Here is a 25,455-nt window from a genome sequence, read left to right on the forward strand (position 1 = left end):
GTTTTGCTCCTCCCCCCACGCCCCTTCCTCCTCTGCAGACTTCTGATAGGAGGACTGCAGCAGAGCTGGGGGAAGGGTGGGGAATTAGAGTGGGGCTGGGTGATGGGGTAGAAAGTTGTTCCAAATATTAACTGGTCTCGTGAGATGTCTTCTTGGCTGGAGCCTGACCATCTAACTTACTGTTTTTCCTCCAGCTGCTGCCTCCTCCTTTCCCTCTGCGGCAGGCTGGAACGAAGGGCGGCGGGTGGCGGGGGGAGGAGAAGGAGGAGCAGCAAAGTTGGCCAGGTTCCTGCTGGCTGGGGGCCAGGACTGCCTCCCTAAACAAGCAAGCAGGGGCACATACAGCCCTGGGTTGAGTTGTTGCCCTTAATCATCTGGCCACAGCAGGAACAAGAGGCTCCCGGAAAACCCTGGCTCTTGGCTATCTCTTCCATGAGCACACCCTGGCCCTGGGGCCTGAGATCTCTCCATGCAGAGGCAGCCATGAACTGCGGGGGCAGCAGCAAGGCTGGTCGCACCACCCACCCCGCCACCTCCGGCCCCGCCGCTCAACCAGCCATCAGTCCCTTAACTGCCAGTGTTCGTGGACCATGCAAAACAACCAAGTGAGTGAGCAGGGGCTGGCTGGGGGTTGGGAGAGATTCCTGGACTGGGAATACCAGCCTGTGCCCTCTTTTTTTGCCCTCAGGGACAAACATGGGAGGCTTAGGCAAACTCTTCTCAGGGGGTAGGGGACACATAAATGTTGATCAGTGTAGGTGTTTTGACCCCCACCCCCCAACCATTTGCTTTTCTGTGTTCCTCTTGTCCTCTCTCCCTCTCTCTCTCTCTCTCTCTCCTTCCCCAACTCCCCACTCTGTTCTTATTCCTTTCTATTCCCAGGCAAGGAACTCATTAAGCCCAAAGCAATTTTAGGGTGCCCAGTAGAGAGACTCACAGAGGCTGCTAGTGCCGATGCTGCTGGTGCTGCTGCTGAGGAGTGCCCAGGACCGGGCGCCAGGGGAGTTGGAGTCAATAACCATCACTGTCCGATCTGCTGACCCTCAAGCCAGTTTCTCCAGTCAGGCACCTCCTACTCCCTATGGAGGCCTGGGGATCTCTAAGGCCCTCCAGCTTCCCTGTCACTCCCATTTTCACTCCACTCTCTATCCCCTGCACTTAGCCTCCCTTGGTGGCTTTTCCATTTACTCCTTTCCCCATCCCACCCCACCCCAGTCCCAAGTTTTCAAAGTGATGACAGAAGATTAAGAGACGCCCCATTCCTATCTTGGCCATTTAGTCTGCAGTTGCTGTAACTTCCCCTGCTGTATACCGTTGCACAACTATTCTCTCAGAGCCACCAGGTGCCTCCCAAGAGCCCCTGAAAGACATCTGTTTCCAGGCTAGGCTGGTTTTTCTCCTGGAACTGCTGGGCCCAGGAGAGACTGGCCAGTCACTGTGACCACACTTGAGAGCTTGCTGTCCTCCTGATTCCTGAAGACCCAGGAGGAAAAGGCACTCCAGCTCCCTGCCTGGGATAACCTCCCTATGGTGCCTGGGCTGTCATATCACTTCTGTGGCTCTCAGCCCCCTTTCTGCCCTGGCCAAACATGGGAAGGGAGAGGAAGGCAGGAGGGCCATGTCCTAACCCCTGTCATCCCTCCTTTTGCCAGCAGATCCCAGCCAGCCTAGAAGCAGGCTCACAGTTTTCCATGGAGGACTTGGATAGTAAACTGATTCTGGATGTTGGCGGCATATGCCACCTGATCTACATCAACACCATGAGGGCCTTTCCAGGTACCTGCCTCTACAAGCCAACTGAGCCATCCCCGCCTGGCACCCCAGGTGCTCAGGGCCCACTGGTTCAAGAGCTTTTCTTTTCTTTTCTTCTTTTCTCTTTCTTTCTTTCTTTTTTTTTTTTTTCCTGAAATGGAGTTTCGTTCTTGTTGCCCAGGCTGGAGTGCAATGGCATAATCTCGGCTCACTGCAACCTCTGCCTCCTGGGTTCGAGTGATTTTCCTGCCTCAGCCTCCCAAGTAGCTGGGATTACAGGTGTACACCACTATGCCCGGCTAATTTTTTGTATTTAGTAGAGACGAGGTTTCACCATGTTGGTCAGGCTGGTCTGCAACTTCTGACTACAGGTGTGAGCCACTGTGGCCAGCCAAGAGTTTTTCTTTGACAGCAACCCTGAGCTCTCTGGCTATGTGCTGGGTTACTACCATACTCAGCAGCTGCACTGCCCTGCCAACGTTTGTTGGGATATCCTAGAGGAGGAGTTGGCTTATTGGGGCCTGGCAGAAGCACCCCTGGCACCTTGCTGCCGGCTCACGCTAAGTGGCAAGGAGACCCATACCCAGGACTTTCTGTCCTGGGAGGCCTGTGAGAATGCCTGCATGCATGAACACCTTCTTCTGAACCACATAGAAGGCCAGGGACTGCAAAATACTTAGAAATCCTGGCTCTGGGTGCTTCTTGACCAACCTCAGTCTTCCTTAGGGGCCAGGGTAACTAATTAACAGTGTGTGGCACCATGCTAGACACTCCTACCCCTAAAGGACCCTCCCAAAATGCCACAATGGCTACACACTTGACATAGTGCTTGGGACTCGAATCTATAGACTTCCGGCACAATTTGGGGGCATCCCTCAAAAGGGAAGCCAAGAAGGGTGGAAGTATAGTTAGAGAGGTGGGGATGCTGGCAAACGGGATTTCTCACAAGCATCTTTTTCTCCAGTGCGTTTCCCTGATCTCCACACTCTTTGCCATGTATGCCCTGGTCATCTTTTTCCAGGAGACAGAGGTCCAGCTGGATTACTTCTCTGTCAACTTTACTACTACGGAACATGGGATGGGGGTAGGGGAAAACCAGCAGCAGCAGTAGCAGCAGAACAATGGTTTTGTTTACCGCCATGCCCCACATCTGCTATACCTGGAGCTGCTCTGTCCCCTTTGGTTTGGAACTGAGCTCTTTGCCTGGACCATTTCTTGCCTTGATAAGGTGCGCTTCTTGTGTAGCCCTCTCAGTCTAGCTGATATCTTCTGTTTGTTCCCTGCATTGGTGGAATTGGTGGTAGGTGACAAGGCTGTACAGCAACTCTATCTTAGCCGAATCCTTGGGGCCATTCGTTCTCTCTATGTCCTCAAGCTGGTTCGTCTCCTGGGCTTCTTTGAAAAATCCTTGGCCATGAGAGTCCTTGTTCATACCCTCCATTTTTCCTGGAAAGAGGTGGTGCCTTTCTCCTGATTTAGGTTGCTGAAATCTTATTCTTTGGCTTGTTCTTCCTCTATGGGGAGCTCTTAGGCATGTCCATCTCAGGTCAAAGTGAGCCCCACTTGGGAGACATCTTTACATGTCTCTGGTGGACTGTCATAACTCTCACTACTGTCGGCTATGGAGATGTCTATCCCCTCTCTGCTTCGGGCCAACCCACTGCTGCTCTCACAGCCACTGCAGGCATGTACACTGGTATCTTGCTGGTTCCTGTGCTCCTGATCCGCTTCCAGCGCTCTTATGCTGTAGCCCTGGCTCGCCAGAAACTAAGGCCCAGTGGGACCCTGCAAATAGGCCCATTGATCAAGAGGGATGGACCCCACCTTCCCTTCTTTCCTTTTGCCAGTTTCTGGTTACAGAAAAGAAAGAGCCCCAGATCATGGCAATTCCTGCTAGTCAGGATCAGCTAACCATTACCTGCAGGTCATACTTTTCCCTGTTATCAAGGGGACACCCTGAAGGAAGGGACCTGGGGCAAGGCTAGCTAGGCTTCAGCTTTCCCTTGCCCTACCCTAGGCCTTTTTCTTAACCTTGGAGTGACCAGAAAGGATAGAAAGTAGTTCTTCCGGGATTTGTGCTATATCTCCCTCTCAACCAGTTCTCCTCTTCCATTCCCTCATCCCTGCCCCTGCCATCTAGACTAGGGTCCAGATGAGAGACTTCTGAGTGATGGTAGCCATAGGATATCAACATCGATTGCCTATGAGTATTAATGGTGATTGCCTGTGGGTATTGATAGTAATTATCTGTGAGTACCTGACAACAACTGGTTATGGGTATTGATGGTAATTGGTACCTTCAGTGCCCAAGCATAGCCAGATTGTAGCATTGCTCCCCCTACTGCTCCTGGGACAAATGCTCCTTAGAGCTATAAGGGGGCCTTTGAAGGTTCCCAGAGACTCCAAGCAGATGCAGGTCAGTCAGGTCTGAACCAAAGCACTCTAACTCCATGATATCCTCTTCATCCTTTTTTCTTTTTTTTTTTTTTGACGGAGTCTCTCTCTGTTTCCAGGCTGGAGTTCAGTGACGCCATCTTGGCTCACTGCAACCTCCACCTCCTAGGTTCAAGCGATTCTCTTCCCTCAGCCTCCCGAGTAGCTGGGACTACAGGCACGTGCCACTACACCCAGCTGATTTTTGTATTTTTAGTAGAGACGTGATTTCACCACCCTGGCCAGGCTGGTCTCAAACTCCTGACCTCGTGATCTGCCCACCTCAGCCTCCCAAAGTGCTGGGATTACAGGTGTGAGCTACTGCGCCTGGTCTCTCTTCATCCCATTTTATCCTTGCCCACTCGTCCTCATCTCTGTGACTTTTTCATAATATTTTAGATACAGTATTAGCCATCATTAATCACAATGTATTAGCCAATATTAGTCACAATACTTCAGCCATGATAACAGTATGTAATCACCTATAGATATGAAATGTTATCATTGCACATCACATGGACAGGAACGAAGAAACTGGGATTTTTGGCAACAATTGGCAAGCAATTTCCTCTTCCAGATTACAAAAACAATTTTGAGGCCGGGTGCAGTGGCTCACACCTGTAATCCCAGCAATTTTGGGAGGCTGAGGTGGGCGGATCACTTGAGCTCAGGAGTTCAAGACCAGCCTGGCCAATATGGTAAAACCTCGTCTCTACTAAAAATACAAAAATTAGCCAGGCATGGTGGTGCACGCCTGTAATCCCAGCTACTCAGGAGACGGAGGCAGGAGAATCGCTTGAACCCAGGAGAAGGAGGTTGCAATGAGCCTAGATCACATTACTGCACTCTAGCCTGGGAGACAGAGAGGGACTCCATCTCCAAACAAGACCAATTTTGATTTTGCTTATTTATTAATTCTTTATTATTTTTTCCAAACACTTTTTAGTACCTACAATGGGTCTACCCCAATCCTCGCTGCTACCTTCCCACCTCTTCTACTTTTTTTTTTTTTTAACTACCTGCATGTTTTTTCCTCCCTCCTTTTCCTGTGGTGCTTCCCACCATACACATCTTTTGGAAATGGCTTCCAGGAGGAAGAGAAGGGACCTTCTCAGGTCTGACTTCAAATCAAGCCACTGAGTTGTCTGAGGAAGTATCCCAAGCAACTAGTCTGGACTGGGAGGTTGAATTGAGCTCTTGCTGTTGCTGAAGCTGTGAGAATAATTCTGTTTACAAAACTTTTAAATAAAATATCCTTCAAAATATCCTTCAAAGTCTCCGTCCCAGGGTCTGTTTGTGGTTTTTCTGGGAGAGGCTTGTGGGAATCAGCAGTGGTGGGGTGGTGCAATAAACTAATGACAAGACCATATAGACAAATTATTTTATTTTATTTTGTTTTATTTTATTATTTTTTTGAGAGGGAGTCTTGCTCTGTCACCCAGGCTGGAGTGCAGTGGCGTGATCTCGGCTCACTGCAACCTCTGCCTCCCCGGTTCAAGCGATTCTCCTGCCTCAGCTTTCTGAGTAGCTGGGATTACAGGCGCATGCCATCAAGCCCGGCTAATTTTTGTATTTTTAGTAGAAATGGAGTTTCGCCATGTTGGCCAGTCTGATCTCGAACTCCTGACCTCAGGTGGTCTGCCCATCTTGGCCTCCCAAAGTGCTGGAATTACAGGCATGAGCCACTGCGCCCAGCAGGCAAATTATTTGATAGGGTAAAAAGCAGTTTGTTATCTTCATTGAGTCTGTTCCTCACAGTAAACTATTATGACTCACAGACACCTTGATTGGGAGAGAAAAACTTTTTGTTCGTGTTGGGACCAGGTTGAGGAAGGGAAGGAGACAGGTCTAGGAGTTGCTGGTGGAAACTGCGGGTACTTATCAGGGGTGGGAGGCTGTAGGCAGAGAGGTTTCCATTTAAGGAACACTGAGAGAGGATCAGAATTATGGCAAAACATCAAAGACAGTCTCGATCTTCTCATTGCCTAGAAGTGAAAGATGTTGGAGCAATTTGCTGCTTTCAGAGACCATTCTAGTCCACCACCCTTAATTTTGAGTTGGGAAAAAATTAGGTTTAGAGAAGTGGGGGTATTTTCCCAAGGGCACAAAGGGAAGAGTGGCAGAACTGGGAGTTCTGTCACCTCAGAGCAATACTGTATCAATCTTTATCAACTCATTAGCATCAGAGGTGGGTTGTTAGAATTTCCAAACAAAAGTAGAGAAGACTGCACCCTGTTCTAGACAGCAGCAATGGTGGTAGTGGCATGAGGGGATGGTGGTGGGATGAAGTGGTGGGGGTGGGACTAGGATATAATGGAAAGCCTTGGAAGCTTGAATGAGTAGGCTTGGATGTTAGGGTTGAAAGGACCTTTGGGAATTGGTGGCCCCTACTCGGGTAGGGGCAGAGAAGCATAGAACACCATAGAACATTATAAAAAGAACCAGATAGAATGTCAGGGCTGGGAGAAACCTGGAAGCTCATCAAGTCCAGCTTGCTCCTGTTTCAGGTGGGGAAACTGAGGCCCAGAGAGATGCTGAAACTTGACCTGGTTTCTACAGTGAATTAGGAGAGAAGTAGGGCTGCAACCATCCCTGTCACATAAGAAGAAACATTGACTGCCTTTGTTGTTTCCCTTGCATCTGAGTTAGGTGGTCAGACTTTTTAACCAAGAAAGAGAGATGGGGGAGGGGAGCCCAGTGTTGCATGGCCTGTCTAGTACTGCTTATATAATAAAACATTATAGAATGACAGTAATGAAAGCCTTAGTATGCACCTGTTTCTGTAACATAACCCTATATCTGAACCCATCCTACACCTCCAGCATGTAATGCCCTGCAATACTGTGTCCAAGAAGCCCCTCAAATTTAGTGATACCTCAACACTGAGCCCACAAATCCTCTAGACAGTAGGGCCTTCCCTGAATACCAAGCACTCCCTGGTCTTTCTCATGATTTAGTCCTTCTCATGATTTAGTCTTTCTCATGATTAGGTTCTCACTCTGACACTAAGGTCGCTCCTTTTTTCTGCCCAGGCATAAATTTTATCTTCTCTGAGGAGGGAAGGGAGTAGATGGGGATGCTGAAAAGCACTTTCATTTGAGCAGTTCTTGCCATATCTTTGCCCCATATGTGAAAACTTCTCAGCCAAGAAACTAACTTGTTCCCATACCCACTCTCATAGCACAGTCACACTCCACCCCCATTCATCCACACCCCCGACATTCACTTTGCCCATGGCAGAGACCCTACTGGCCATGCTCTCTGCACAGCCCTGGAAAACCTCTTGTTTCTAGTCACTAGGAGAGAAGGTTCAGTCTCCCAGCACACACTTCTTATCTGGATGTCTCTCATTGTGAGGGACTGGGAGGTCTGTAGGTCAACCGCAGCCTGATTCTGGCCCTATCTAGTGAAGTACTCAGTGATCTCTTGCGCTCCCCTCTGGCCTCAGCTCTTTAGCAGTTGCTACAGCAAGTGGTCTAATTGGGCCTGCACTTCCAGGTCAGACCCATAGAGGGCAACCACTTGCCAGTTTATGAGAAATTACTCTGGGTGTGGCCTCTCCCTTTCTTCACTTCCTTTTCAGTACTTGTAAAATTCTAGAACCATAGGCTGTCAGAATCAGAGGGTGTGTTTAGATAACTTATATTTGAATATCCTCACGATAAAAGTACAGAAGCAAGCCCGGAGAAGAGATGAGACCTGTCTAAACTCAGGCAGTGATTCACTCTGGCAGTTAGGGCTAGAATCCACGTTTCCTGAATGCCGGTTCAGAACTTTTGAAACACACTGCCAAGCATCTAACCCAAATGCCTCATTTTATAGTTGTGAAAACTGAGGCCCCGGAAAGAAGTTGACTAAGGTTGTACAGTCGTTGTGATGGAGCTAGGACTCAAACCCAGGTCTTCTGAATCCCAGTCCAGATTCAGAAACATAATGTTAGGCATCTAGTTCATCCTGTTAGTTTTTTTTTTTTTCTTTACAGATGAAAAGAGTTCAGAGAGGGAGTGTAATTTACCTGAAGCCACAGAGTAAGTTAGTGAAAATAAGAACTGGAGCCCAAGGCTGGCTGTAGAACTGGGACTGAATGGAAATTGGAGACTCTCACTTCACTTCTAGTCTCCGAGAAACCTCAATAACTTAGGGATCCCAGTGTCTCAGAATTAAATAACAGGTAGGGATGCAGTCCTTGCTTAAGCTGACTATGAATCCCCAGAAGGCTGGAATCTGGGGTATAGTTTGTATGTGTGTGTGTTGGGAGTGAGGGGGTCTGCTCTGGTCCCCTCCAAAAAACTCTTAAGAAAAGGCTCACCTCATTTCTTCTCTTTCAAGGCCTCTGGCTTTGAGAGTGAGAAGATGACTCACTCATTGCCCACAGTTGCCGCTGAGAACATAATTGCTAGCTGGGACATCACCATAGCATCCGGCCATCACAATTGCAAAGTAGTGTCTTGTTTTTGTCAAAGCTCTTTCCTATTTTTTCTTTTTTTTTCATTTCAGCTTCCTCAAGCTCCAGGGAGCCAGATGAGGCAGATACCATTACCTCTTCTTTTATAAAGAAGAAACTCATTTATGGAGGAGTGGGAGCTGAACCAGTGTTGGACAGATTGAGACTAAATCCCCAGTCCTTTGATTTCCAGCTTTTTGGAGTCTCTGCATAAATACCCAGAGTCCCAGAGGAGGCATCAATGTCCCTCAAATGCCTGATGACAACTCCCTCCCTCATTTATTAATCACTGAGCTGGGGCCAGATACTGTATGGGGCTTTCACTGGAAACAAAGTTGACAGAGACCCTGCCTTTAAGTGTTCGCAATCTGGATATTGATTAGGTCACCACTCTGCCCATTTCAATCCTCAGCTTTCTCTTCTTCTACTAGAAAAATAACCCCAACAGTGCTTTATTTTATTTCATTTATTTCTTATTTATTTATTTGAGACAGAGTCTCACTCTGTTGCCCAGGCTGCAGTGCAGAACTTGATCACAGCTCAATGAAGCCTCAACCTCCTGGGCTCAAGTGATCCTCTCACTTCAGCCTCTTCTGAGTAACTAGGACCACCATGCTTGCCTTTTTTTTTTTTTTTTTTTTTTTTTTTTTTTTTTTTTGAGACAGCATCCCACTATGTTGCCGAGCCTGGTCTCAAACTCCAGGACTCCAGTGATCCTCCCACCTTGGCCTCCCAAAACACTGGGATTGCAGATGTGAGCCACCTGCCCAGCCTTGTTTTATTATTTTTGAGACAGGGTCTGGCCCTATAGCTCAGGCTGGAGTGCAGTGGTGTGATCACAGTTCACTGCAGCCTCAACCTCCTGGGCTCTGGTGATTCTCCCACCTCGCCCTCCCTAGTAGCTGGGACCACAGGCATGCAACACCATGCCCAGCTAATTTTTAAATTTTTTGTAGACTTGGGGTCTTGCTCTGTGGCCTAGGCTGGTCTTAAACTCCTAGGCTCAAGCGATCTTCCTACCTCGGCCTCCTAAAGTGTTGGGATTACAGGTGTGAGCCACCATGCCCAGTCCAATAGTGGTTTTTGGCTGGTGATGTTGAATCAATTTTATAATCTTTTCAGAATTTGATTAGGAGTCAGAACACTAACATTCTAGTTCCAGTTCTGCTACTTCACTGTGTAATAGTGAGCCAGTCCTTTCCTATGTGTGGGCTTCATTTTTCACATCTGCAAAATGATTTTGTGGGATTGCGTCAGAAGAGAGTAGGAATATGGTTTCTAAGAACTTCTGGCTCAGATCATTTAGGAGATGAAGACCCTTTGTAATCTGTGGGCAGTGTTGTTTCTTTGGGTGAAAGGCTGGAGGGTAGGAGCCAATGGGGCATGTTATGAGACCTTACATTCTGCTGCCTTCCTCCTTAGCTTTGTGAGGTACCCTTCCCAAGGAGCAGGGAACTTGAGCTTTCTGAAAACCTCAGAGGGACCCCATTTCTACCTGTCCTCACCAGCAATACTCAGGAAGCACCAGAACTATTTTGGATTGGAAGTTATTCAGCCAGATTCCGAGGTTGAAGTTCATGAAACAGAGAGAGAATCAGAGAAGGAGAAGAGAGAGGCATAAAGGAAGAGGCAGAGAGACAGACAAAAGGAAGAAAGAGGTTGGAGGGACAGAGGGAAAGACTTAGAGGAAAGAAAGGAGGAGAGAGAAAAATAGAGAGTAGGAATTAGAGACAGAAACAGATAGAGACAGGAAGAAAAAGAAAGAAACAGAGAGACAGAGAAACAGAAGAGAGAAGGAAACAGAGAAGGGAGGAGGAGAGAGGAGAGAAAAACAGGGGAAAAGAGACAGAAACAGGGAAAGACAGAGAGAGAGAAAATATATGAATGAATATGATAATATGATAGTGGACATACCTAGTCCCAGGCAGCCGCATAAGAGAAGCTGCATAAAATCATACATCTTGAACAGAATCTAGAAGTGAAAGTGAATCTAGAAGTGAAAAATCGAGGCCAGAGAGCAATTGAGCTTTGTTCATAGTCACACAGCAAGCTGGTGGAAGTGCCAGGACTCAAACCCATGAGGCACTGGCATCAGGGAGTTTTGCCCTCTTCCCCCATCAGTTCTCCTCTGAGGATGAAGACATACAACATACATGCATGCTTACTAAGGCTGACTAGGGTCAGTTTGGTTCTATTACACAGCACTTTTGGGAGATTAGAGGCAGACTTCATGGAGGAGGTGACTTTTGGGTCAGGGCTTGAAGGATGAAAACGAGAGCCAAAATTTTAATTGCGGCCAGGCATGCTGGCTCACACTGGTAATCCCAGCACTTTGAGAGGCCAAGGAGGGTTGATTACCTGAGGTCAGGAGTTCGAGACCAACCTAGCCAACGTGATGAAATCTGTGTCTACTAAAAATTAAAAAAAAAAAATTAGCTGGGTGTGATAACACGTGCCTATAGCCCCAGCTACTGGGAAGGCTGAGGCAGGAGAGTCACTTGAACCTGGGAGACAGAGGTTGCAGTTGCAGTGAGCTGGGATCGCACCATTACACTATAGCCTAGGCAACAAAACTCTGTCTCAAAAAAAAAAAAAAAAAAAAAAAAAAAAAAAAGAATTTCAAAGATGCACTTATTCTTTAAAAAAATTCAAAGTAAGGCTGGGCACAGTGGCTCATGCCTGTAATCCCAGCACTTTGGGAGGCTGAGGCGGGCAGATCACGAGGTCAAGAGATCGAGACCATCCTGGCCAACATGGTGAAACCCCATCTCTACTAAAAATACAAAAATTAGCTGGGCGTAGTGGCGTGTTCCTGTAGTCCCAGCTACTTGGTAGGCTGAGGCAGGAGAATCACTTGAACCCAGAAGGCGGAGGTTGCAGTGAGCCGAGATGGCACCATTGCACTCCAGTGTGGGTGACAGAGTGAGACTCCATCTTTAAAAAAAAAAAAAAATCTAAGTAGGTAAGATTTTGATAGATACAGAAGCGGGTGGTTCTAGTTCATGGTAATAGCACAGTGGGTAGGAGTGCCTGAGGAGCACATGAATAGGCGGCTGAGCAAGGTGTCATCTGCCTTCTGGAGGGCAGAGGGCATGAAAAAGGGATCCCAGATTTTGGTTACCCCATGAATGACAGGTGTCTGGGTTGGCTTGTGATGACAGTGAGGAGGAAAGGGAGGCTTTTGAGCAGGGATGCTGTAAGAACAAGGTTGAGTTCTAGGAAGATTCCCTCTGCCAGGCAGCCTGATGGAGGATGGATTGGAGAAAAGATACTGACATCAGGGAGCCGTGACAGAAGATTTTTGCTGTAGTTCAGGTGACAGATAAGTAATAAGAATCTGATGTGGCGTGGTGGGAGTGGGTATAGACGCAGTGGTTTTGGGGGTGGCTTTCTAAGGTTCCTTTGGAGAAAACATAGGATCTGAATTAGTACCACTGTTGGGAGAATAAGGAGAGAGATGAGCAGAGGGCCAAAAAGCAGCCATCCAAAACTCCAGACAGGTAGCTGTCTTTTCCTAGCTTATGGTTGGAGTTTGTGTGTGTGTGTGTGTGTGTGTGTGTGTGTGTGTGTCTTTTTAAAATTTTCCGTTGGCTGCTCTGAGAGTTTGTGTGTCTCCCAAAGTGTGTGAGCAACCTCCTGCATATGCATCTGTGTATGGATGTACGTCTCCAGGCGTCTAAATGCGTCTGTACCTTGCTCTGTGCTTGTTTCACCTAAACCATGCTGTGGTTAAACTGATTGGCTAAAGGAATGACTTCACATTGCTTCATGCATCTTAAAGTGCAGGAATAAGCATCTTTGCTCCCAAATGTGCTTCTAAATTCTGTTTGCTAAGCTAGGCTGTGGTGGATTTGATTGGCTAAAAGAGCTATTCCGAATTGCCTGTGCTCTGTGGCATAGCTACAGCTTGAAATCCTACTACTGCTGGCTACAGAAATTACCATAATGTGTTTGGCTTGATTTTCCAGACAATAATTTAGAACCTTGCCACCTCTCTATGCAGATCTACCCAGCTAAATGAGAAGTGGAACTGGGAATCTTTTTTGCAAACAAAACTCTGGCCCATTAAGAACTCTCTGCTGCCTTGTGAAGGGAATAGGGAGGGGAATGCAGCCTTAAAGGACCCCACAACTCTGATTATGGTTTGATTCTGCCCAGAGACATAGATATGGAGTCCACATAGGCTTAAGGTCTCTTATAGAATTTAGACCCTTTCTTTCATTTTCTTTCCGTTCCAGCCTGTGAAATGGTGAGTGTTCTTATCATGCCTTCTTCTCATTCTCAAGAGCCGTCAGCTCTACCAAGAACAGTAGGCTCTCAATAAGTATTTATTGCCTTGAAATTGAATTATAGCTGTCAAACCCAAAACCCGGAGAGAAAGATAAATTTATTCAAGATCTCACAGAGGAATTTGAACTTGAATCCTGGTTTCTGGATTTCCTGTCAAGAACTCTTGCAACAATGTCATCCTGCCTTGTGATAGCTCAGGTTCAGACCTCTGGCAGTAGAGGGCTTATACGGCTCTGACCAATGTGTGATTGGGTCTAGTCTCTTTACCCCTCTGGGCCTCAGTGCTCTCATCTGCACTGTGTGAAGATTAGGCTACAAGGTATTCAGAGGGCCTTTCTAGTTCTGCTTCTAGGAATCTGTGACCAACACTGAGAACATAAACCTGTAGGCCCTTGGGTGGGGTGAGGAGGGGAGGAAGCAGTTGGGGCCTGCCTCAGAAGCTGTGTGTCACACCTTCCTCCCTCTCCCCTGACTCCAAATCTCCATTAAAAGAAGTAGAATAACTTTTCCGGTTTGGGAAATCATTCTCTGACCCAAAAGCCATTGGGCCTCTGGAAAGTGGGACAGCGTGTCCAGCCCACAGCCTCTAAATGCCTTATAGGGCTAGAAAGGCCAAGGTGGCTGGCTGGGCAGGTGGGAAATGGTTGGCTTGGAGAAGTTCCCCACTTCTGGAGATCTAACCCTGGTGGGGAAGGGAGGTGACTGCCACTCAGCCCTGGCAGGTTGACAGGCTGGGCTGAACCAGTGTGTTCTGGAAAGGCCAGGAATGATGTCATGGGACGCTTTGGGCTGCAACAACAGGAAACCACTGAGTGTTTACATTGGCTCTCAGAGCTCAGGCAGCCTGTTTTTTCTTCACTTCCTCAGTCTATCTGTTTCCTCTGATTCAAATACTATGAAGAGGGACTCATTGCCCAGGCTAGGGAAAGTGGAAAGGAGGCCCAAGAAGAAAGAGCCTCCTTCCCAGCCCAGAATGTCAGATGCTTGGGAGGGAAGGCCAGCTTTACCCTAGCTGGGCCCCTGCCAATAATAGATCGTAGGGTAGGGAAGCAAGACCGTTAGGGCCTACTCTGAGCAGTCTACTGCTCCATAGAAAGCAACTTCAAAATTCTTCCAAAGACCCAAGTTCTAAACTTGGAAGCCATCTTGTATTCTCTTCCAATTTAATCAGTTACCAAATCTTGTTAATTAAATCTAATTGAATCCGTTTTAACCAACAGTGGATTTGTGTGCAAAGTGCTATGTTGTGCTGTCTGTGTGTGTGTGGGGAGAGAACACAGGTAGTGGGTGAAATACAAAGATAAAAAAGAGTTCTTGCCCTCAGGGAATTAATGATAGAGTGACAGAGAGTAACAGTAGGATGTCCTCCATCTGTTACCATCTCTTCATCCCCAAGGCTGCTGCCCCAGTCCAGGAACACCCATCATTTCCCATTTGCATGCAACAGTCATTTAATGGGTCTCCCTGTTTCCAGTCTTTCCCCTCCCATGCTTCCTTCATAATTATATTGAAGTGACTCCGATATAATTATGGAGGAAGGCTCTCCAGCTCCACTCTCCAGCTCCACTCTCTCTCATCAAGCCTCCTAGATGGTATGGCAGGGTGGCTTCGAGTTTGGTCTTGGTGTCAGGCAGACCTGGATTTGAGTGGGTACCTTACCATTCACTATTGGCTGTGTGACAGTGGGCAGTGGCTTTGCTTTTCCAAAGCACTATTTCTCTAGTTTTAGCTTCTTTATTGACAAAATGAAGATAAATTCTACCTCACAGGGCTGTTGTGAGAATTAAATGAAATAATGTATGTATGGTGCCCAGTACAGAGTTAACATTTGATAAATGGCAGTTCTAATTACTGTGCCTCAGATGTGTCATGTTCATTTCTATCTCAGCTCCTTTATGCCATCTGAAACAGGCTCCTTTCTCTTAAAGACTACTATAACTGGTAGGGACCTTAGAGACCATATACAGGAGTCTGATCACTCCTACTGAGGCCTGGGAGGGGAAACAACGTGCTCAAGGTTACACAGAAAGTGAATTCCAGGTCAGGTGCAGTGGCTCACACCTGTAATCCTAGCACTTGGGGAGGCCGAGGTGGATGGATCACCTGACATCAGGAGTTCGAGAGCAGCCTGGCCAACATGGTAAAACTTCGTCTCTACTAAAAATACAAAAATTATTGGGGCGTGGTGGTGGGTGCCTGTAATCCCAGCTACTCAGGAGGCCGAGGCAGGAGAACAGCTTGAAGTTGGCAGGTGTAGGTTGCAGCAAGCTGAGATCACGCCACTGCACTTCAACCTAGAGTGACAAGAGCAAAACTCCATCAAAAAAAAAAAATAAGAAAAGAAAAGAAAATGAATTCCAGAACCACAACTAAAACACTTTACAAATGTTAACTCATTTTATCTTTACAGCAGCCCTGTAAGGTCGGTAGTAGGGGTAGTATGTACTATTATTAGGTCCATTTAATAGATCAAAGGACAGGATCAGATAGGTTAGGTAACTTGCCTAAGGTCACACAGCTGGAAATGACAGATCCAGGATATGCATCTAAGTAGTCTGACCTCAAGCAGCTGAGCACTTGAAATGTGATTAGTATGACTAAGCAATTTCATTTCTAATAATAATTTATTTTAATAAATCTAAAGTTAAAATTTAATAGCCACTTGAAGCTAATGGCTACCATGTTGGACAGGATGGTTCTAGGCTTAGTGCTTCTTCAGACTCCAGAAGGATAAGAACCATATCTAATAAACTGTTATGTCATTGCAGTGCCCAGCACTGTGCATGACACATCTACCATTATATTCAAATTCAGCTATGTTAGTAGGCTCCTGTGATCCAGGCAAAAAGGGAGCCTAGAATATGGTAGTCACAGTCAAGAGGGACAGAAGAGGACATATTTGAGAGATCATTATTATCACTATTGTCATCATCACCATTATCATAGTAAAATTAATAGGTAATTAAGTACTTACTTATGTGCCAGACAACTGTTTTACGTGCTTTACATAGATTAATTCATTTGATTCTTACAACAACTTTATGAGGTAGGCTTAGGTACTATTACCATCATTCCCATTTTGCAGGTAAGGGAATGAGGCACAGAAAGTTGAAGTGACTAGTAAGTTGCAGAGTCAGGATATAAGCCAAGGCAGGCTGGTTTTAGAACCCAATGTCTTAACAACTACTTTATATCATGCACTGGAGCAGAGGACAGATGTCCAGGGAGCAATATGAAAGTTTGGTTCATGGTAGGGTTGTAGTGCACGTGGGATATCCACAGGGAGATAGCCAGTAGATGGCCATGTGGGTTTCAAGCTCAAAGAAGAGCGCAGGGTTAGAGATCAAATGTTTGAAATCATCAGCCTAAAGATGGCAATTGAAGCCACAGGAATTCATGTCATCCCACCGGGAAAGTGTGCAGTGTTAATAGAGGTTAGGAAACACTATGCATCAACATAAAGGAGGGATTCTATGCCGGGCGCGGTGGCTCAAGCCTGTAATCCCAGCACTTTGGGAGGCCGAGACAGGCGGATCACGAGGTCAGGAGATCGAGACCATCCTGGCTGACACGGTGAAACCCCGTCTCTACTAAAAAATACAAAAAACTAGCCGGGCGAGGTGGCGGGCGCCTGTAATCCCAGCTACTCGGGAGGCTGAGGCAGGAGAATGGCGTGAACCCGGGAGGCGGAGCTTGCAGTGAGCTGAGGTCCGGCCACTGCACTCCAGCCTGGGCGGCAGAGCGAGACTCCGTCTCAAAAAAAAAAAAAAAAAAGGAGGGATTCTCTGATAATGGATTTCAGGTAGAAGGAATAGGCTCCTTTTGAAGGTGGCAGCAGATCAGAAATAAGCATAGGGAGCAAGAAGGGCAGAGAAAGGGATTGAACTAAACATCTTTCCCCCAAACCTGCTCTTCGTTAGTGGTCTCTACCTCAGTGAATGGCTCCACCATCAACATAATTGGACAAACCCAGAACCTGGGGATCATCTCTAACTCCTCCATGTTCAATCTAACACCTCTCATATTCAATCTATTATCAAGGTCCATTGGCTCTTTGCAAAATTTATCCTGAACCTAACCTCTTCTGCCCACCTCCACCACCACTACCCTGGTCTAAGCCACCATCACACTTCACCTATATGACTGAAGTGGCCTCCTTCCTGGTCTCCCTGCTTCCATACTTACCTCCCTACAGTCAGTGCTCAACGCAGCATTCAGAGTGATCATGTTAAAAACAAAAGTCGGTTTACGTCATTCCTCTGTTTGCAACTAGCCCATGGCTCCTCCAGCACGCTCAGAACTTACAATCCCCTTAAAGATGCCTCAGCCTCTGTCCTGGGTTCCAGATTAACGTTTGACATCTCCATGTGATAAATTGCCATTTGATAATTTGACATCTCCATTTGGTTTGACATCTACATGTGGTATATTACCATTTGGTAAATTCTCCATTTACCACGGGTAAATCAAAGACAGCCAAAACAGAACATTGCCACTCCAAAGCTTGTTCCATCACAATCTTTCCCGCCAAAGAAACGGCACCACCATCCACCCAGGTAGCAAGTCAGAAATCTAAGACTTAGATTTGCCTCCTCTTTCTTATTACCCCTAACCATTCAGCTTATCAGCAAGTCCCACTACACTCAGAATATATCCCTAACACATTCACCTCTCTCCTCGTTTACTTCCCAAAAGTCCAGTTCAAGTCCCTGTCGTCTGTCAACTGGATGACTTGCCCTAACCTCCTTACAGGTCTCCTGGCTTCCACCCTTGCCCCCTACAACCCCTTCTTTACAATAAATCCAGAAGAATCTTTGTAAAACATAGATCATGCTAACCCCCTGCATGAAACTCTCCAGTGTCTGTCCATCACACGAGGACCAAAAGCCAAATGTTTTGCCATAGCCCACAAGGGCCTACATGATCTAGTCTCTGCAAATTTCTCCAACTCCTTCTCCTACTACTCACTCCTTTTCTCACCACAACTCAGCCACTCTGATCATTTTTCCAGCATTTGAACAGCTCAAACCCATCACCACCTCCTCTCCTTACTTATCACCTGATTCACTCCTTCCTCAGGCATCAACTCAGATACTCACTGGCTCTGAGAGACTCTTTTCCATATCCCAGACTAAGAAATTCCTTCTGTGTGTCACTCTCACAGCATCCCGTCATTCTCCTTCACAGTGTTAAGCCTAGGTTCAATCGTTAATTTAATTAATTGATTAATCAATTTTTGAGACAGGTTCTTGCTCTGTCACCCATGCTGGAGTGCAGCGGCATGACCACAGCTCACTGCAGCCTTGACCTCCCAGGCTCAAGCGATCCTCCCACCTCAGCTTCCCGAGTGACTGGGTCTACAAGTATGCACTGCCATATCGAGTCTTTTGTTTGTTTGTTTGTTTGTTTGTTTGTTCGTTTCTATGTTTTGAGACAGAGTCTTGCTCTGTTCCCCAGACTGAAGTATGGTGGTACAATCTCGACTCACTGCAATCTCCACCTTCAAGCGATTTTCCTGCCTCAGCCTCCTGAGTAGCTGGGACTACAGGCGTGTGTCACCACGCCCAGCTAATTTTTGTATTTTTAGTAGTTGAGGTTTTGCCATGTTGGCCAGGCTAGTTTCAAACTCCTGAATTCAAGCAATTCTCCTGCCTTGGCCTCTCAAAGTGCTAGGATTACAGGTATGAGCCACTGCATCCAGCCTGATTGTCAATTTAATTACTAGATTGTAACCTCCATGAGAATAGGGACAGTCCATCATAGAATTCTATCCCATATGCCTAACACAGTAGCTGCAATATAGTATTAATTTATTTGTTTATTCATTCATTCAAAAATATTTATCAAACACTCACTATTTGCAAGTTACTATTCTAGGAGCTTGAGGTACAAAGCAGACATAAATGACTTGCCTTCATGGAGCTTACATTCCAGTGGGACACACACTGAGTGGCAAGAATTATATTTGATATTTATTGGATCTGTGATCTTAAGCCTGAGTATAACCGTATTACTTAGTTTATTCATTTATTCAACAAACATCTATTGAATATTTTCAATTGACCAGGTACTTTAGACATCTTTTCATTTAATCTGTGAAACAACCCTGTGAGAGAGATATCACTAGCCCCATTTCTAAGACAGAGAAACTGAGGTCAGAGAGGTTTAGCAACTTGCCTTAGGTTAAGTAGCAAGCAGTCAAGTGCATGTAGTTTGACCACACAGCTTGCCAGCTTACTCATCACACTACAACATACTGCTTTTGACAAGTCAGTTCTGGCCCTAAAAGGATACAAAGGAACTCCTGCAGGGCGCTTGACCCAGAGGGAGATCTTGAGAAAATGAAGCCATGGAGAAAGCTCCCAGCCTACACCAGGCCTGTTATAACCCCGATGTAGTCTCCATTCCTTATGGTGATAGAGTAGACCTCATAACTGGGTTTTCTTTGACAGATTGGGAAAATAGGACACAAGGTCAGGGAAGGAGTCACCCAAAGGCACATTAGCAGTGAAGAAAGACCCTGGCACCCTTGTATTCAGGATATCATAGAATAAGGCACTGAGAGTTAACTTTACGAAGGAGACCAGTGGTGGTAGCTACAGAACAAGTACCCAATTGTCAATCTTAAGCCTGGGTTCTTGGGTAAGGTCCTGTTTCCACGCCTTTATGTGAACCCAGGAGGTCTTTGCTATTCCAGATCATTTCTTGCCCTCACTTCCAATTCCTCCCTATTCTGAGCTAAATGTTTGAAAGACAGGAGGCAGGGGACATGGTTCTGGGGCTCAACCTCTCCCACCATAAAGGCAAATATAAGGAAAAGTCACTGGGCCTGGTGACACATGCGTGTAATTGTTGCTACTCAGGAGGTTGAGGCAGGAGGATCACTTGAGCCCAGGAGTTCAAGACTCTGTCTCAATTAAAATTAAGAAATAAAAAGATATAAGGAAATGTCTTCAACACTGAAAGGGAGGCAGGGTGCAAGGGCAGGTGGAAAGGGGCATAGCCCTACCAGACTGCCCTTCCCTGAGGTGCAGAGCAAAGCTCTGTCTGTGTAGTCACCTCTGCGAAGTGATTCCAAATGCCACAGTGTGGGGCAGACAAACAAGGAAAGGGGGTGGCAGGGATTCACAATCTTTGGATATGGGCTAGGCAGAGCCTGTCAGTGGGTAGGAGACTGTGTGTGAGTTAAATGAAGACAGTTTTGCATGGAGACAGGGCAGGCCTGGGAGAGGAGGAGAAAGGGAGGAGCATGAGGCAGGGTGAGTGAAGAATCTCTGTACCCAGTTTTGTTGCTAGAACACAGCTGTGACTGTGTATTTCTAGGAGATGTGTTCATACCTGAGTGGGTGGGTGGAAGGCAGGGCTTATTTATGCAAGGCCTATGCAGGAATATGTGTATGCAAGGTGTGTGTGTGTGTGTGTGTGTGTGTGTGTATGCGAAGTGTCAGGGGAGGAAAAGTTGTGGGTGTCAGTGTCCTTGTAAAGTCAGTCTGGATGTGCATTTCGTTTTTTGTGTGGAATGCAAGAAACACAAAATATAGGTAGTGTGTATCAGGGAGATTTTATATGTGAGATATGTAAGAGGAAAAAGGGGCTAAGCATGCAGTGTGTGCTGACGGTTATAGGGGAACATTGAGGTGAGGTGTTGGCAGAGTACATGGCATGCTGTCTGTGTGGAGTAAACAAGAGCTTTGGAATGGTCTAAGTGTACCAGGCATTCTCAGTAACCTCAGCCATGTCTCTCTGAACCTCAACTTCTCTGCTGATAAAAAAGATAAGCTCCACCCACATACAGGGTTGTATAAAAATTCAGTGAGTTAATTCATGAGAATTGTCCTGCTCACAATAGGTGCTCAAGAAATGGTTAATACCATGATTCTGGTTGTGAAGTGAAATTGCCAACACCTGAGACAGAGCTCATTAAATGTTTACCAAACTGAAGAATAAATGACTTGTTGGTTTGGTTTTGCCTGCTCAACACCAAATAGTCAATTGATAACTTAACTGGGGCTTGTATTAGCTCATTATTTTTTATTCATTTGTATTTTATTTTTTATTATATTTATAGATCCAGGGCTCTCATTATGTTGAGAGCCCTGGAGCTATAGATACAAAGTCCCTGAAGGGGTTGGTGGGGAGTAAGGAAGGGAAGAGATGGTTTGAAAGCCAATCAGACAGGCCTGGGCAAAAAGCAGGGGAAGATGCCAAGAACTCTCTATGCACTCAAGGAATTGAGTCAAGAATGCAAAGGTATATAGGGTTTCCATGCCTACCCTGGGCTCCGTCATTCCAAGGCAGCTCTTGAGTTTAAGGCTCAGGCCTGCCCAGAACAAGGCAAAATTGACCTCCTAAAGAGCAGAGGAAAGGGAGGGGCAGAGACTGCTTGTACGGGAAATGCCCATTGCTGTGAACTTGATCACATATAAAGCACGTAGCTCTACAACCTAGTCTCTAGAACTTGACCCAAGCCGGGGCTCAGCAAGTGGTCATGGAGAACAGAAGCCACATAGTCCCACAGCCATAGTATTAAGGTTAAAGAGTAGATTTCCTGGCCAGGCGCAGTGGCTCACATCTCTAATCCCGGCACTTTGGGAGGCTGAGGTGGGCAGATCACGAGGTCAGGAGATCAAGACCATCCTGGCTAACATGGTGAAACCCCGTCTCTACTAAAAATACAAAAAATTGGCCGGGCGCGGTGGCTCAAGCCTGTAATCCCAGCACTTTGGGAGGCCGAGGCGGGCGGATCACGAGGTCAGGAGATCGAGACCATCCTGGCTAACACGGTGAAACCCCATCTCTACTAAAAATACAAAAAACTAGCCGGGCGCGGTGGCGGGCGCCGGTAGTCCCAGCTACTCGGGAGGCTGAGGCAGGAGAATGGCGTAAACCCGGGAGGCGGAGCTTGCAGTGAGCTGAGATCCGGCCACTGCACTCCAGCCTGGGTGACAGAGCAAGACTCCGTCTCAAAAAAAAAAAAAAAAAAAATACAAAAAATTAGCCAGGCATGGTGGCATGCACCTGTAGTCCCAGCTACTGGGGAGGCTGAGGCAGGAGAATCGCTTGAACCCAGGAGGCAGAGGTTTCAACGAGCTGAGATCGTGCCACTGCACTCCAGCCTGGGTGACAGAGCAAGACTCCGCCTAAAAAAAAAAAAAAAGTAGATTTCCTGACTCCTTATTTGTGTGTATATTGTCTGTCTCCTCTCACTAGAATGTTCTTCATTACTATTTTTCTGGTACCTAGACCTAGCATGGAGTAGGTACTTCATAAATGGTTACAATAGATTATAGCCATAAGAGTAATATTTCACAGCCGTTATTACCATTTTTTTCTTTTTGGTATTTTTTTTAACTGCAGCAAAATACATATCACAAAATTTTCCAACTTAACCATTTTCAAGTGTTCAATTCAGTGGCTTTAATTACATTCACAGTGTTGTGCAACCATCACCACTTATCTATTTCTGAAACTTTTTCATCATACCAAACGGAAACTCTGTAACCATTAAGCAATAACTTCCTACTCTCTGCCTCCCTCCTGTCCCTGGTAACCTCTAATCTACTTTCTGTCTCTGTGAATTTGCCTATTTTGAATATTTCATATAAGTGTCTTTATATAATATTTGTCCTTTTGTTTTTGGCTTATTTCATTAACAATGTTTTCAAGGCTCATTCACATTACAGCATATATAAGAACTTCATTCCTTTTAACAACTGAATAATATTCCACTGTATGTATATACCATATTTTATTTATCCATTGATCTGTTGATGGACATATGAGTTGTTTCCACATTTTGGCTATTGTGAATAATGTTGCAGTGAACACTGGCATACAGGTATCTGTTTGAATACCTGTTTTAAATTCTTTTGGGTGTATACCTAGGAGTGGAATTGCTGGGTCATATGGTAATTCTATGTTTAGCTTTTTGAGGAACTGCCAAACTGCTTCGCATAGCATCTGCACCATTTTGCATTCTCATCAACAGTGTATGGAACTTAGACTTTCCCCACAACTTTTCAACATTTACTTTCTATTCTTTTTTAAAGCTTTTAATACTTGTTTATTTTTAACTGTAGCAAAATATACATAACATACCACTGTACTCTAGCCTGGGTGACAGAGTGAGACTCCTCAAAAACAAATACACATAGCATAAAATTTACCATTTTAACAATTCGTAGATTTACAATTCAGTAGTGTTAAGCATATTCACATTGTTGTGTAACCAATCCCCAGAACTCTTTTCATCTTGCAAAATTAAAACTCTATACCCATTCAACAACAACTCCTCATTTTGCCCTTCCACCAGCCCTAGGGAAACCATAATTTTTCTTTCTGTCTCAATGAATTTGACTACTTCAGGTACCTCATACAAGTTACGTCATACAGTTTCTTTCCCTCCCTCCCTCCCTCCCTCCCTCCCTCCCTTCCTTCCTTCCTTTCTCTCTCTCGCTCTCGCTCTCTCTCACTCTTTCTTTCTTTCTCCTTCCTTTCCTTCCTTTCCTTCTTGTTCTTCCCCTTCCTTCCTTCCTTCCTTCCTTCCTTCCTTCCTTCCTTCCTTCCTTCCTTCCTTCCTTCCTTCCTTCCTTCCTTCTTTCGAGTCTTGGTGTCTCATCCAGGCTGGAGTGCAGTGGCACAATCTTGGCTCACTGCTACCTCTGCCTCCCAGGTTCAAGTGATTCCGCCTCAGCCTCCCAAGTAGCTGGGATTACAGGTGCGTGCCACCACGCCTAGCTAATTTTTGTATTTTTAGTAGAGATGGAGTTTCACCATGTTGCCCCGGCTGGTCTCAAACTTTCTGACCTCAGGTGATCCACCCACCTCAGCCTCCTAAAGTGCGGGGATTACAGGCATGAGCCACTGTGCCTGGCCAGTATCAATATTTCTGTGACTGCTTTATTTCACTTAGCATAATGTCCTCAAGCTTCATCCATGTTGTAGCTTGTGTCAAAATTTCCTTCCCTTTTAAGGCTGAATAATATTCCATTGTATGTCTATACCACATTTAGTGTATTTCATTCAACCTTTGATGGACACTTGGGTTGCTCCTACCTTTCAGCTATTGTGAACATTGCTGCTGTGAACATGGGTGTATCAATATCTCTGTTTTCCAAAGTGCCTGTACCATTTAATATTCCCACCAACAGTTCACAGAAGCTCCAATTTCTCTATGTCCTCACCAATACTTCACTCTTTTTGGGTTATAGCCATCCTAACGGTTGTGAAGTGGTAGCTCATTGTGGTTTTGTTTTGCATTTTCCTAATGACCAAAAATGTTGAGCATATTTTTATTTGCTTATTTGATATGTTATATCTTCTTTGAAGAAATGTCTATTCAAGTACTTCGTCCGTTTTTAAAATTGGCTTGTGCTATGGTTTGAATGTATCCCTCCAAAAGTGTGTTGGAACTTACTCCCCAATGCAACAATTGGGAGGTGGGAGGTGGGTCCCAATGAGAGGTGATTAGGTTATGAAGTGTATTAACACAGGAGTGGGTTTGTTATTGTGGGAAAAGATTCATTATAAAAGAGCAAGTTTGGTCCCCTTTTCTGTCTCTCACCCTTTCTTGCCCTCTAGCCTTTCACTATGTGATGACACAGCAAGATAGCCCTCACTAGATGCTAGTTTCTTAATCTTGGACTTCGCAGCCTCCACAAGTGTACGCCAATACATTTCTGTTCTTCATAAATTACCTACACTCAGGTATTCCGTTATAGCAGCACAAAATGGACTCAGGTTATTCATTTTGTTGAATGAATTTTGTTGCTGAGCTGTAGCAATTATTTATATATTTTGGATACTAACTCCTTATCACATAAAATTTGAAACTATTTCCTCCCATTTTGTAGCTTGTCTTTTCTGTTTCTTCATAATGGCTTTTTGTTTGTTTGCTTTAGTTTGTTTTTGTGAAGCAGGGTCTTGCTCTGTCGCCCAGGCTGGAGTGCAGTGTTACGATCTTAGCTCACTGAAACCTCCTCCTCCTGGGTTCAAGTGATCCTCCTGCCTCAGCTTCTCAAGTAGCTGGGACTACAGACACTTGGCCCCACACCTGGCTAATTTCTGTATTTTTAGTAGAGATGGGGTTTCACCATGTTAGCCAGACTGGTCTCAAGTGATCCACCTGCCTCAGCCTCCCAAAGTGCTAGGATTACAGGTTTGAGCTACCGCACCCGAACCATAATGTTTTCTGATACATAAAAGTTTTAAATTTTCATGAAATCCAATTTACGTGGTTTTTTGTTGTTGTTGTTGTTGTTACTTTTTGTGTCCTTTCCAAGGATCCATTGTCAAATACTAGATTATGAAGATTTTCACTTAAATTTTTTTTTTTTGAGAGTTTTACAGTTTTAGCTCTTATATTTAGGTTGATACTTTTTTGTTTTTGCTATTGTTTTTGAGACGGAGCCTCCCTCTGTCACCCAGGCTGGAGTGTAATGGCATGATCTCGGTTCACTGCAACCTCCACCTCCCAGGTTCGAGCCATTCTCCTGCCTCAGCCTCCCAAGCAGCTGGGAATACAGGCGCATGCCACC

At 45.7% G+C, this 25,455-nt stretch overlaps 1 long non-coding RNA gene across 2 annotated transcripts in view; it reads left to right on the forward strand.

Annotated features, from left to right (window-relative positions):
• The first annotated feature begins 59 nt into the window (after positions 1 to 59).
• LOC144338851 (uncharacterized) overlaps positions 60 to 25,455 on the forward strand; it is a 38,570-nt gene continuing 13,174 nt past the window's right edge. The window contains exons 1-3 of one of the 2 annotated variants that reach the window (XR_013413241.1): positions 85 to 605; positions 1,653 to 1,776; positions 5,277 to 5,448. This is a non-coding gene — a long non-coding RNA (uncharacterized LOC144338851). Of the gene's footprint in view, positions 606 to 1,652; positions 1,777 to 5,276; positions 5,449 to 25,455 lie in introns of those variants that run through there. The other variant, XR_013413240.1, reaches the window with a different exon arrangement.

This window comes from Macaca mulatta, chromosome X (assembly GCF_049350105.2).
Source record: "Macaca mulatta isolate MMU2019108-1 chromosome X, T2T-MMU8v2.0, whole genome shotgun sequence".
NCBI lineage: Eukaryota > Metazoa > Chordata > Mammalia > Primates > Cercopithecidae > Macaca > Macaca mulatta.